Genomic DNA, 14,093 nt, shown 5'->3' with positions numbered 1-14,093 from the left:
TTGGACACTATAAAGGAGATCCGAAGTGTCAGAAACGATCACCCCCTCCCACTGGAGGAAAGCCCCCCGGAGTAGCTAGTGTAGTGCTCGGGGAGGAGATGCCCTTAACTAAGGGAAGGGAGTGGGCGGGTGTCACTTTAGTGTCCCTGGGAGAACGGGAGATGGTTCCCAAGATCCAGGTGCCCGCAAATACCGCAAAGTATGGGCAGTGGATCACCATCAACGGCCAAAGAGGGGAGGCTCTGAGAGACACAGGAGCCAGTATGACTATGGTGCGTAGCCAACTGGTGTCTCCAGAGCAGGTAATTCCCGATGTACTCCACCCAGCCGCGATGGCTGACGGCAGAACAGGTCACTATCCGGTGGCCGAGGTTCCCTTTGAATGGGGGGGGGTTGCAGGTTCACTTCGAGTTGCCGTAAGCCCTGCCGTGCCAGTCGATTGTCTGCTGGGGAATGACATGGAGCACAACGCTTGGAAGGAGGTGGAATACCGGACTCACACCGAGATGCTGGGTACACCTGACTGGGCCTGTGTTAGCACAAGGTCCGAGACTACCCGAAGAGGGAGTTCATTCCGGCTGGAGCCTGGAACAAAGGCCCAGCCAGCTGCCAGTCAAGGGAAGAACCGAGGACAGGAGGAGCCTGCCTCGGCGTCTCCACCCCGTAGGACGGATAGGCAACCGGAGGTGGTGGGCCAGGAGTCTGCGGAGGGGGACGTTACCAACCTGGAGGACTTACCCATCCCGGCCGAGTGGCACGTGGAGGGAGGCCCGTCCAGGGAGGAATTCTGCCAGGGCCAGAGGGAGTGCCCTACCCTTGAGGGGCTGAGGCGACAGGCCGAAGCCCAGGCAGCAGGGAACGTTGAAGGGAACTACAGTGTTTACTGGGAGGATGGCCTCCTCTACAGTGAACCCAAGGCACCCCTACATGGATCGTCACGAGCCTTGGTAGTCCCTCAACGTTATCGAGCCTTCCTTTTGGAGTTGGCTCACGAGATACCATTGGCAGGACACCTGGGGCAAGACAAGACCTTCGCCCGTCTTGTCCCACACTTTTATTGGCCTCAGATGAAAGTGTCGTCCGATACCTACTGCCGGACATGTGTGTCTTGCCAAGCCAGTGGGAAAACAGGGGTGAAGCTGAAAGCTCCCCTGGAACCACTTCCTGTCGTTAGCACCCCCTTTGAAAGGGTGGGCATCGACATTGTGGGTCCATTAGATCCACCGACTACAGCTGGTCACAGGTTTATCCTGGTTCTGGTGGATCATGCCACACGGTACCCAGAGGCAATACCTCTGAGGACCATAAAAGCACCTGTTGTGGCTAGGGCCCTGATGGGAATCTTTACCCGAGTGGGTTTTCCCAAGGAAGTTGTGTCCGACAGGGGGACCAACTTCATGTCAGCATATATGCGGGCAATGTGGAAGGAGTGTGGAGTGACATACCGGTTCACCACTCCTTACCACCCCCAGACAAATGGTCTGGTGGAAAGGTTTAACAAAACCTTAAAAGGCATGATCCGAAGTCTGCCTGAAAGCCTGCGGAGGAAATGGGACGTCCTCCTACCCTGTTTACTTTTTTCCTACAGGGAAGTGCCACAGAAGGGAGTGGGCTTCAGCCCCTTCGAGCTTCTGTATGGGCACCCTGTACGTGGACCTCTTAACCTGGTGAGAGACGGATGGGAAAGAACTCCCAGAAAGCTCCCCCAGGATGTGGTGAGCTACATGCTGGCCTTCCGGAGCCAAATGGCTAAGTTGTGGAAGCAAGCTTCTGACAACTTGGAAGCCAGCCAAGCAGTAATGAAGGCGTGGTATGACCACAACGCTCACCCGGTGGAGTTGGAGCCTGGCCAGAAGGTGTGGGTGATCGAACCAGGAGAGCTTAGTGCCCTCCAGGATCGCTGGTCAGGACCCTTTGAGGTGTTGGAGAAAAAGGGTAAGGCTACCTACTTGGTGGACCTGAAGACCCCTCGTCAGCCCCTGCGGGTGCTGCATGCCAACCGCCTCAAACCCCACCATGAGAGGCCCGAAGTCATCTTGATGATGGTGACTGACGGAGGAGAGGACGTGGAAAGCGAGCCTCTCCCTGATCTGTTTGCGTCTCAAGAGAAGGATGGGTCGGTGGAGGGAGTGATTCTCTCCCCATCTCTAACTCCTGAACAGCAGGAGGACTGTCGCCAGGTCCTGGGGCAGTACTCTTCGTTGTTCTCCCTTGTCCCGGGTAGGACTCACCTGTGCGTCCATGACGTGGACACAGGAGACAGCCCACCTGTGAAGTCCAAGATCTACCGGATGTCAGACAAGGTGAAGGCCAGCATTCATAGTGAAGTCACTAAGATGCTGGAGCTAGGAGTGATTGAACCTTCTAGCAGCCCCTGGTCCAGTCCGGTGGTGTTAGTACCGAAAGCTGCACCACCGGGTGCCCAACCAGAACTGAGGTTCTGTGTGGACTACCGGGGACTGAATTCAGTGACAAAGACTGATGCGCATCCGATCCCTAGGGCGGATGAATTAATTGACCGGCTGGGAGCTGCCCAATATCTAAGTACCTTTGACCTTACTTCGGGGTACTGGCAGATCTCTTTGACTGATGGAGCAAGGGAAAGGTCAGCCTTCTCCACGCCCAATGGCCACTACCAGTTCTGTGTGATGCCCTTTGGGCTCAAGAACGCACCTGCCACGTTTCAGCGCCAGGTAAACCAGATCCTCACCGGGATGGAGAGTTTCTCTGCTGCTTATCTGGATGACATAGCCGTCTTCAGTAACAGCTGGGAGGATCACTTGTGTCACCTGCAAGCTGTTCTCCAGGCCCTGAGACAAGCTGGATTGACGATCAAGGCCAGCAAGTGCCAGATCGGGCAGGGGTCGGTAGTGTACCTTGGACACTTGGTGGGTAGGGGAACGGTGCAACCCCTCCAGGCGAAGATCGAGGCCATCATGGCCTGGGAACCCCCCAAGACACAGACTGAGGTCCGAGCATTTTTGGGCCTCACGGGATACTACCGCCGCTTTGTGAAGGGGTACGGTACCATCGTAGCCCCCCTCACGGAGCTCACGTCCAAGAAACAACCTCGACGGGTAGTCTGGACGGAGGCTTGTCAGCAAGCCTTTGAGAAATTGAAGAAAGCCATGTGCGAGGCCCCGGTCTTACGGGCCCCAGACTTTTCCAAGGAGTTCATTGTCCAGACAGATGCATCAGAACATGGCATTGGGGCAGTGTTATCGCAACTCAACGAAGAGGGTCTGGATCAACCCGTGGTCTTCCTATCCAGGAGACTACTTCCCAGGGAACAGAAGTGGAGTGCAATAGAGCGTGAAGCCTTTGCAGTGGTATGGGCTCTGAAGAAGTTGCGGCCATACCTGTTTGGCTCGCACTTCCTTGTTCAGACCGACCACAGACCCCTTCGTTGGCTGATGCAAATGAAGGGGGAGAATCCCAAGTTGTTGAGGTGGTCTATTTCCCTACAGGGGATGGACTTCCAGGTGGAACATCGGCCTGGAGTGGACCACGCCAATGCAGACGGTCTCTCAAGGTATTTCCGCCTTAGTGATGAGAACTCCCAAGGGGTTGGGTAGCTCTCCCCACTTTCAGCTGGGGGGGACGCGTGTTAGACCTGTCAGCCCTTTGGGTGGTCCCTCCTCATCATTATTTATTTTGTCCCACTTTTGCCTCAAACCCTGTTTGAATTTTTTCCTTTTTGGGAACCACCAGACTTTTTAGTGTTGCTGCAGATTCAGGGAGCCATTTTAGCTACCCCTGAAACTTCTGTCTGAGGGCCTGGAGCACAAGATGGTGGCCACCTGTGACATCACCAGCATCCACTGGAACCTACCAGCACCTTCCAGAACATTCCAGGAGGTTCCAGAACTCTGTGACAGTTGGAAACCGTTTAGAATGTTGGGAGGTTAAGAGAGAGAGTTGGCAGTTGGAGCTGGCAGTTGGCACCTGACTGGTGAAGAGAGAGGAGCACAACAGTGAAGGAGGAAGGAGTGAAGCAGCAGGGGTGGAAACTTGTGCCTGGAGTGGGGTCCATAAACCCACCCTTGATACTTGTCCCTACTGATGGATCCCAGCCTATAGCCCTGTGTGGGAAGAAGACAGAAGAAACTTATCCTAAGGACCTGGACAGCAGGAACAGGCCTTAGAACCAAGAAAGCAGCAAGATCCTGACCTGGAAACTGGTTTCCCTGGAGTCCGGCGTCGAGTAGCCTGAGACCTGGAGCCCGAGGTGGAGAAGCGGCGCTGACTGAAGTAGCAGACGTCGTATCCGGAGCCGCCTGAGGTCGTGAGAGGGCGCCGACGGAGGTCGTGAGGAATACCAGAGGTCGAGGAGGGAGTGAACCGAGGTCGAGCGAGCGGCGTCATCGGAGGAGTGAAGTCCGCCCTCCGGAGTCGTCGGAGACCGAGGTAGAGGAGCACCGGAGGTCGGGAGTGAGGATCGCACTCCTGAGTCGCCCGGAGCCTGTGAGGAGGAGCACCGGAGGTCGGGGGTGAGGATCGCACCCCGGAGTCGCCGGAAGTCGACATCGAGGCCAGGCCGGCCGACGTCATCGGAGCCGAGGGCGCCATCGGACCGGAGCCGCCCGAAGTCGACATCGTGAAGAGACTGCCCGACGCCGTCGAATCGGAGGTCGAGATCGAACCGAGGCCACCGACATCGGACCGGGACCGCCTGCCGGCGTCGTCAAAGAACTGACATTGTGCCGAGGCCGCCGAGACCGAACCGGAACCGCCTCACGGCGTTGACACGACTCCAGCGGCGTCGGAACATCAGAAAAAGGGCAGTAAGTGGCGTAGAGGGCGCCTAAGGCCCTGTGGAGACCTGAGAGACTGCTCTAAGGGGCTAGGGAGGTGCTGAAACCAACCTGACTGTGCAAGGGGTGAACTGGGACTAACCTAGAGAGGTTGTGTGGAGAGAGAAAGCCAGGGCACTGGTATTCCCCCCTTTGATCTACCTCAGCTTAGGCCTCAGCCTTGTCCCAGCCAGGGAGTAGCCCCCCTCAAGCCTTCCACAACCCTACAAGCTGTGCCTGGGCCAAATCAGCCCTTAAGAATTGAAGTGTCATCTGATTACATGAGTGTTGCTGTATACTTTTAATTATTTATTGGGGGTACTGTATTTATTGAATTTTGACCTATTTATTGCTGCACTATATTTATAGGTCCACAGGACTTGTTGGTGTACAATATTTATTGGTACAGTAATTATTGCCTCAAAGTATTTAATTGTCTGTATATATTGCACTTGTATTTATGCCCTGTTATTTATGATCACCCCTATTTATTTCATCAAACAGCCAATATTTATTTGACCTGCACTAATTGAAACTTGTATATTGTGATTGTCTTATTTATTTTTTTCCAATCAGCAACTAAGAGAAAAAGATAAAGAAAGAATATTTTCATAATTTTTACGGTGTAGAGTCGTTTTTGGAACGGATGCACGCATGGTTCTTGTATGGGTATATTGTATGCTTAGCACTGCGCCTGTTTCCTGACCACTCGAGCCAAGCTACCACAGTGTGTCCGGAAGACCACCACCACCCTTTCTAGTGTGGGAGTGGTTTTCCAACAGCAGGTATTATCTCTGAAGATCTAAAACTAAAAAACAGGAAACAAGCTCACTGCTAGCCGAGATGGTTTTTCAAAAGTGTACCAAAATTAATCAGGAATTAAAAAAAGCCCTAAGATCCACTCCTAGGGATAGCGAGAAGGTGAGCACCCTATAAAAAGCATATAAACAAAGCTTAAATATTAGGCCTGGGCGAAGCACTACGCTACGCTCGCGTAGTTTGCAAAGTTCGCGCTACTTCGCACTACGCGAACTGCACGTAGCACAGTGCGAACACGCGTAGCGTGGTGTTGCGTAGTGCTGCGGTCATTTTTTGCTTGCTCGCGGTCCTCAACGTCAAGTTGGCGACCGCGAGCAAGCAAAATGACATCCTGGCGAGACTTTTTCCTTGTTCGCGATCGCGAGCATGGAAAATAAACCTCCCGGCGAGATTCCCAACGCGAGGAGGTCAGGTTTCTCATTGCGAGGGGTCGCGTATGCTCGCGACCGCTCGCGATGAGAAACTACCAGTTCGCGTTGAGAAAGCTGCCGCTCGAGTAAAAATCTACTCGAGCAGCAGAAAACTACAGCTCGCACTGTGCAAGATGCCATTTTCAATGATTGCACAGTGCCGGTTGCTTGTCCGCACTGTGCAATCATTGAAAACAACATCTTGCACAGTGCGAACATGTTACTACGCAGTTCGCGAAGTGCTACGCGTAGCTCGCGTAGTGCGAACTTCACTTTGCGTAGCTTCGCGAAGTGCTACTTCGCGAACTACGCCCACCCTTATTAAATATTAGAACAGCAGACATTAGGGAATCAGCATGGGATAAGTTGGTACAGGCGGCAGAGACACTAGACAATACATTAGTTTGGAAGACCTTAGATCACCCTTTATTTAAAGCTGAGTCAGCACCAAGATAGAGACCACTGTACCACCTGAAGATTGGCTATTGCATTTTGAACTAATATTCAATCCAAATAAAGAAGATTTTTAATTCCAGATATTAGCTATATTATAATTGTGGCTCCCTCAAATTTGGTCCCTAGAACAACAAACGAAAATAAAGTTGCCCTAGGCAAAAGTGCTAATGGTAAGGCATCCAGCCCAGATGGGATTCCTATAGGTATTTTTAAACGTTATATAGATATTTGGTCTCCAATCCTACTTAGGGTCTCTAATGCTACGGCAGGGGGGTATTGCCCACTAGTTGGATGGAAAATGTGATAAGCCCGATTTTTAAGAAGGGCAACAGAGGGGAAGCAAAATGCTACTGCCATACATCCCTACTTGATTCAACATCTAAACTTATGGGAAGAATCCTTCTAGAAAGGCTCAAAAGTTGGGAAAAGTGAAAACAACATCCTTACCGAGTCCCAATATGGTTTTAGAAGGGGCATAGGAACCATCGAGCAGTGCGTTAACCTCAAACTTTTGATACGAATATATACCTTTGCCAAGGAGGGCAATCTACATCTTTGTTTTGTATACTTGACAAGCGCCTTTAATCTTGTTCATCACGAAAAACTATGGTTGTCTTTAACAGGGGTGGGTGCTCCAGAGCATATTAAAGTATATCTGTCACAAATGTATGCATTATTAACCTCAAGAGTCTGTTATAGCCTTAACGGCGACTGTACCCCCCGTTTTAGAGTTACACGAGGTATACACCAAGGGTGTGTCCTTGCGCCACTTTTATTCTCTCTCTATATAAATGATGTTGATACTTCTCTGAAAAAATTGCAAGTTGATGCCCCTAGAATTGGTCATGGTTTTACGCCAGTCCTCTTGTATGTGGATGATGCTGTCCTGCTATCAAGGACAGCAAATGGGCTACAATGTCCAATTGAGAACTTTGCACTCTATATGAATGGGAAAAATGTAATATAATATTGGATCTCAGCAAAACATTTCCAATGACTTGCGGAAAGGGGGAAATCAAATTTAGAAACCATCATATGGAAGGGGGTCCCTATAGAAAGAACAACCTCTTTTTCATATTTATGCCTTCTTTTCGCCATCCATGGTAGTTGGGATATCCACATAGATCCTTGTAAACGGAAATTTATAAGAATAGTTGAGGCCATTTTTAGATTCTCACAAAAGATTGGGAATAAACCAGTTAGAAATTTTTTAACCCTATACAGGAGTAAATGCCTTACAGGTACTTGCAACGGAGCTGCATTATGGGGGACAGCTAAATATACCCTTCTGCAAAAACAATTTTCTAAGGAGGCTTTTAGCAGTCCCTGAGTATATAGTCCGTAAGGAACTGTCTGTTCATTATATTAGTGATTACATTAGTACAGCAGCCCTTATGTTCTGGCATGGGATTTGGACTAAAGAGGAAACATAATTTACCGAGGAGATTATAATGGACTGTTTAGCCCTGCATCACCATAAAAAATCCCCTGGCTCCAGAATATCTACAACCTTTTAACAGAGTGTAAGGTGGAAGTTGATTTTAAAGATCATACGAATATTCGGAATTACCGCCAAAGGGATCTAAACAGAGACTTATAACATCAAGAGACACACTGAGAGAAAGGCTGTCCTACTCTAAACGGATGATAAAATCATATTGTGAAGGGCCAGTATCATTGAGTACTAAATCATATTTATTGAGTACAAGAAATATACAACATAGGTTTTACCTAACTAGATTGCGTTTGGGTACTCTCCATCACTTGTTTGCATTCCCAGAGAGGAGCAAGTAGAAACGCTCTCTCCCACATTGCCCCTGTAATAGAAATCGCTGCAGACTACACTGCACTTTATGCTTTTTTGTCTTTTTTATAGAAATATTAGGAAACATGTATTTCGCTTACTGTTTGTTGATAACAAACTGAATTTTTATAAACAGACTTTTAACTATATTTGCAGTTTGGAAAACTAAATGATTTGTAATCCAGTAATTGCTTTTATACAAATGGCGATTAAAAGAAGAATAGATCATTCTCATTTGGAGGCCTCAACATCTTTGGTGAGGCTCATTGGATTGGGTCCACCTCGGGGGCTATCTTTGGTGGGGATAGAGGTGTGTCCTCGCAGGACTCCCGCGCGGATTACCGACACAGCATTTAAGGGATGTGTGTTCTAGCGCGCAGCGATTGCGCGCAGCGAGCGCGACGGCGGCGCGCCGGAGGTGCGCCAGAGGTAAGCCCGTTTGCGCCCGTTCGCGCACAGTTCGTGCCGAGGGCCGGGAACTCTGCTCCACTGCCCGATGGTCGGTTACCTTATTCCAGAGACATGCTGTTAAAACTCAATCCAGGCACGAACACGTGCCACCAGCCGCATGCCATCGAGCGGTGGGTGCAGCCCCTGATATGTGGTCTGCTTAACGTGAGGTCTCTGAGCAAACATCATATGGAAATTGCCTTACTTATAGACTCCTAAAGGTTAGATGTTCTGTTCATGACAGAAACATGGACTAGAGCGGATTGTGCAGTGGAACTAGGGCTAGCCTGTCCTCCTGGATTTAAGATCAGACATAACCCACGGGAGGGAGCTAGAGGAGGTGGGGTTGGCCTTATATTTAGGGAGTCGCTTGATGTCTCAGTGCTTGACACCAAGCGCATTTTGGGCTGCGAGACTCTAGCCTTCTCTCTGAAAGGGCATGGAGGAACTCTCTACTCCGGGCTGCTGTGCTAACGGCCCCCTGCCAGCTCTTTATCAGCAGTACCAGAGCTAATTGATTCAATCTATGAACTCTCTAATACCCATGCTAGGACTTTGATTCTGGGAGATTTTAACCTGTGTTCTGATGGTCCTACAAGGTCGGCTCTCTCGGATTTGACTCAGGCTTGTAGCGATATTCATCTGCAGCAGCTGGTGCACTCACAGACCCACATTAAGGGCCACACTCTTGATCTGGTCTTTGCCGATACTAGCCAGGTTGTGGTTCGAGATATTCTTCCGCAGTGTTGGACGGACCATGCCCTGGTCCTTTTCTCCGTGGCATGTCCTATGGCTTCAACCGGGAATGGAAGTACTGGCATTAAGACCAAAATGGGCAGGCAGTGGTCAAGGTTACTTAGACAATCCTGCCTGCCGTCCCTGCTGGCCGGGGAAACTCCCCCTTTAGGGGATTCTGTGGATGCAAGCTACGAGAGCCTTAGTCAGAAAATTGTTAATTCCTTAGAGGTGCTGGCTCCTCTGCGCAAAATTAGGAATAGATCCAAGACTGCTATGCCGTGGTTTACTGCGGAGTTATCGCATTTGAAGCTCTGTTGTAAACGCGCGGAGCGAGCTTGGAGGACACACTATCTAGAACCCGATAAAGCCCTTTTTAAGCAGGCCTTGTTGACCTATAAAATGCAGATTAAAGGCGTCAAAGCACGTTTTTTGGAGGAATCGCTCTTAAATGCACCGAACAAAACGCAGGCCTTGTTTAAGATTGTTGGGGATCTTTCTCGTCCTGCTTCTGTGGCCAACGACATTCCTGCCTCCCAAGCTTTATGTTCCTCCTTAGCGCAGGCGTTCGAAGATAAGATCGCTTTGATCCTAAGTAAGCTTGCTCCTACAACTACAACTGTCACTCAGCCCGTACTTGGCTCCACTTTGGCGGCCGAAATGGAGGCAGTAAGGGTAGTTGGTAGTCAGGAACAGCTGGATAGTTTTCCCCTTCCGTCTTTTGAGGAGTTTTGTCTGCTGGCTAACAGTGTATCCTCTGGTTCTCCTTTAGACCCATTGCCACACAAATATTGGAAAGTATTCCAGGCGGATCTTTTTCCTCCACTGTATGCTATCTGTTGCCAGTCTCTTTCTTTGGCACGTGTTCCAAAGTGTTGGAAATTAGCAGTGGTCTCACCTTTGTTGAAGAAGGAAACTTTGGATCCCACCTGTCCAGCGAATTACAGACCTATATCGCTGCTTCCTTTTCCCATTAAGATTCTGGAGAAACTGGTTACTAAACATCTGTCCAGTTTCCTGGAGACCAACTGCTGCTTGGACGCGTCTCAATATGGCTTCAGACCAGCACACGGTACGGAATCGGCCCTGGTGACTGTGTTGGACGATCTTCGTTCGCGAGCCGACATTGGGCGAGCGGCCTTTTTAGTTCTGCTCGACATGTCGGCCGCTTTTGACACGGTCAACCATGACATCTTGGTCAGAAGACTTGAGGATACAGGGGTGAAGGGCTCGGCTCGCGATTGGCTGCTTTCCTATTTGGGAGACAGACGCCAGGTAGTGGCCTTGCCACCATTCCAGTCGGAGATTAAAACAGTTGAGCAGGGCGTACCGCAAGGGTCTGCCATCAGCCCTATACTGTTTACTCTTTATCTTCGCCCTCTGGTGAGCTTGATTAAATCATTTGGCATCTCGGTTATTAACTATGCCGATGATACGCAGCTCATCTTTTCCATCGAGGGCAAAGATGCGGTGTCGCTGGAGACTTTCCATCAATGTATGGCGTCAACTGCGGACTGGTTGAGGCAGAATTCTCTGCAGTTCAACAGCTCTAAAACAGAGGTTCTACACTGCTCGCTGGACCACATCCCTCGGCCACTGCCTCCTGATTTTTGGCCTGCCTCTTTTCAGGAAGTTCCTTTTGCAGCAGCATCTGCCAGGAACCTGGGCGTTGTGTTTGGGCCTGATCTCCAATTGGATCTTTTCGTAAATAAAACTGTGACCACCTGCATGATGTTGCTTCGCATGCTGTGGAAGATACTTCCGCTGCTGCCGGCCCATGTTCGCCCAGAAGTGGTTCGCGGTACCATTTTGAGTAGGTTAGACTACTGCAACGCACTACTCCTGGGAGCTCCAAATAAATTGTTGGCCAAGCTACAACGCGTGCAGAATATGGCAGCCAAGCTAGCCCTGTCCCGTCGCCGATCTGATTCTTCATCTATGGCGCTAGCCAATCTTCACTGGCTACCGGTTTCACAGCGAGTTATCTTTAAGGCACTTTGTTTGGTGTTTAAAGGACTTCATGGGCAAGGTCGTGCTCCATTGCAGGAGCTGTTTCAGTGGTATGTGCCCACTCGTTCCCTTAGGTCACTGTCAGCACATCTTGTGGTAGTTCCAAAGGTATTGAGGGCTCGGATGGGCGGCCGAGCTTTTGGTTTCGTGGCGGCCAAACATTGGAACTCTCTCCCTCTGCTGTTGAGAAGTTCTGGGGAGTTTCCCTCTTTTAGGAAGGAACTAAAAACGTTTCTCTTTCCTAGGTTTGCTTAATTTCACCTGACTGCTATGTGTGGTGTTGGTATAACTGTCCAAAGCGCCAGGATACCCTTCGGGTGACAGTACGCGCTATATAAATACGCCATACATATGAGAAAACCATATCTTGAGATATAAAATAACTTAATCTTCCACTATATAGTTCTCGGTCCTTTATAGATCCCGTATAAATACTTGATTTACTTAGCTGAATTTGCACTATATCTCAGCCTGTTTTTAATCCTCCTTATTTATTATGCACTTTATGTAATAGAATATACCGGATTGATTGAGTACATGCTATCCTTGGTGGAATATTGTAAATTAATTTAGCCTGTTTTTTAGATTTTGGCCAAGTTTATATGCATTTTATGTATTGGAATTTAAATTTTTAATTGATTCATTTTATTCCCTTTATGTTGAAATGCACTTTGTGTACTGGAATGTACCATATTGTCTATGTATATGGTACGCTTTCTGGAATAATTTAAACTTTTTAGAATGTTTTTATGGCCGTATTGTACAAACCGAATAAAGCTTGTTTGACTTGACTTAATAAATGACAACATTAATTGATCACACACTTGTTGGGACATATGTGGTGAAAGCAACACCAACTCAGTGCAGAATGAGTATCTTTAGCTCTAAGTATAGCCCACACTGGCCATATTTATTATTTACCCACCCACACATAAAAACAGCGTTCAATATTTTTAGAGGAGCATCATTGCCAGCATCATCTTTCAGGCACTCTATTGCATCAAAGCTTACCCTTGTCCACTTCATAGTTCAAGTCAACTTCATTTTGTTACTTTTACTAGCTAACCATTGTACTAATTAATTTAATTTAGGATTGCTTATCATATTTTCTCTTTTGTCTCTCTCCTTGAGTACTAGTAGTATAGGCTGGTGACCTTCTCAATGCTTTCTAAAGCTTGCATATAATAACGGCATTAACTAATTTTGTATAGTCCTTATCCTACAGTTGAGTACACCTAGGAGGGAGTGGGACTTTGTTTCTGATGCTTTTACTGTTACTACTTCCACCACCAAGGCAACTTGGGAAACCATGCAGCCCTTGCTTCATCTAATTAGGTAAGAGAACTGTGGTTGATTTCTGCACTGCAATCTATATCAAATGAAAATTCTCCTCCCCTTCAAGTCCTTAGGGGTTAATATTGTTGCAGACGCAGAGACTATGAGGAGAGAGTCGTATGACAAGGGAGGGTACAGCATAACTATTTTGTTGTTACACTATCAGCAGATTTTAAACACTAGCTGCAACAAAGGTAGCAGTGCGAAGTAAAACAGTAACACCCCCAAAAATTATAACATAATATAAAACTATAAACATTTTTTTCTCCTAACAATATAAACTAAACCCACAACTGGCCAACCCCTCTCCCTGTCCTCAACCAGTGTCCCAAGTAGTGTCCAACAAAGTAAAGTCCAAAAACAAAATTGTCCAAGAAAACACAAAAATGCCTCAACTTCCACATTCCCAACCTTTCCCCACAAAAGTCTGACCTACCAAAAAAAGGATTGAATAAGGGGCAGAAGAGAGCACTAATGGCGGGAGCTTCTTTTAGGTGTTAATTTACTTCTCCAATGTCTCCATCAGTTCCTCCTTCCTGGCTTCAATGCATGCCAGCCTCTGCATAATGCAACACTGAAATGCGAGGAAAAAGGGAGGAGCAAGAATGGTGGAATGGTGGCAGGCGGATGCCATCGGACTCCGGCAATGGTGTACTAGAGGCACAGAGGCCTGGCTGGGGAATTAGCAGCTAATGCTGCTGCCGCCTCCTCCTCCTCCATGATCACCAGCCACTGGTATTTGGCCACGATTTTCCTCAGTTTCCTCTGCTGGGTCCGGACTTCTATCTTCTGCCTGTTAGGAGTTGGATCAGCAGGAGTAGCGGTATCAAGAAAGAAAAAGGCAAATTGTAAACAATTCTCTTAGCAAATCACATACAATTATATAGTGGCACAGTAGCAGTACATTTGCTGGTATCCTCGGGCCATTACATTTTGATGTGATTAGGATTTCAGGCATTATTCTCTTGTTGAGATAACTTAGTGGAAGAATGCTTGCTTAGCTGGCCCCCTAGACATACTAGTGTTACTTACTTTCCTATCATCCGCAGGTGGAGCAGTTGTACTAGACAATTATCTTATTCCTCATGGTCATACTCTGTTAAATACCTTTCAATTTCACCCTGGCTACAAGGCAGATGAATATTTACTATGATTGATAAACTTCACATGAGGTACTATATAAAAACAATCATGCAGGCAGACATCCTCCAGTCTGCCCCTTAAGTAGACGGTGGGAAAAGCAATGCACTCCAGTACAAGGAAAGTATTAAGGAACAGGAT

The sequence above is a fragment of the Triturus cristatus genome, chromosome 4_1, assembly GCF_964204655.1.
Source record: "Triturus cristatus chromosome 4_1, aTriCri1.1, whole genome shotgun sequence".
Lineage (NCBI taxonomy): Eukaryota > Metazoa > Chordata > Amphibia > Caudata > Salamandridae > Triturus > Triturus cristatus.
This window is presented reverse-complemented; position numbering follows the sequence as displayed.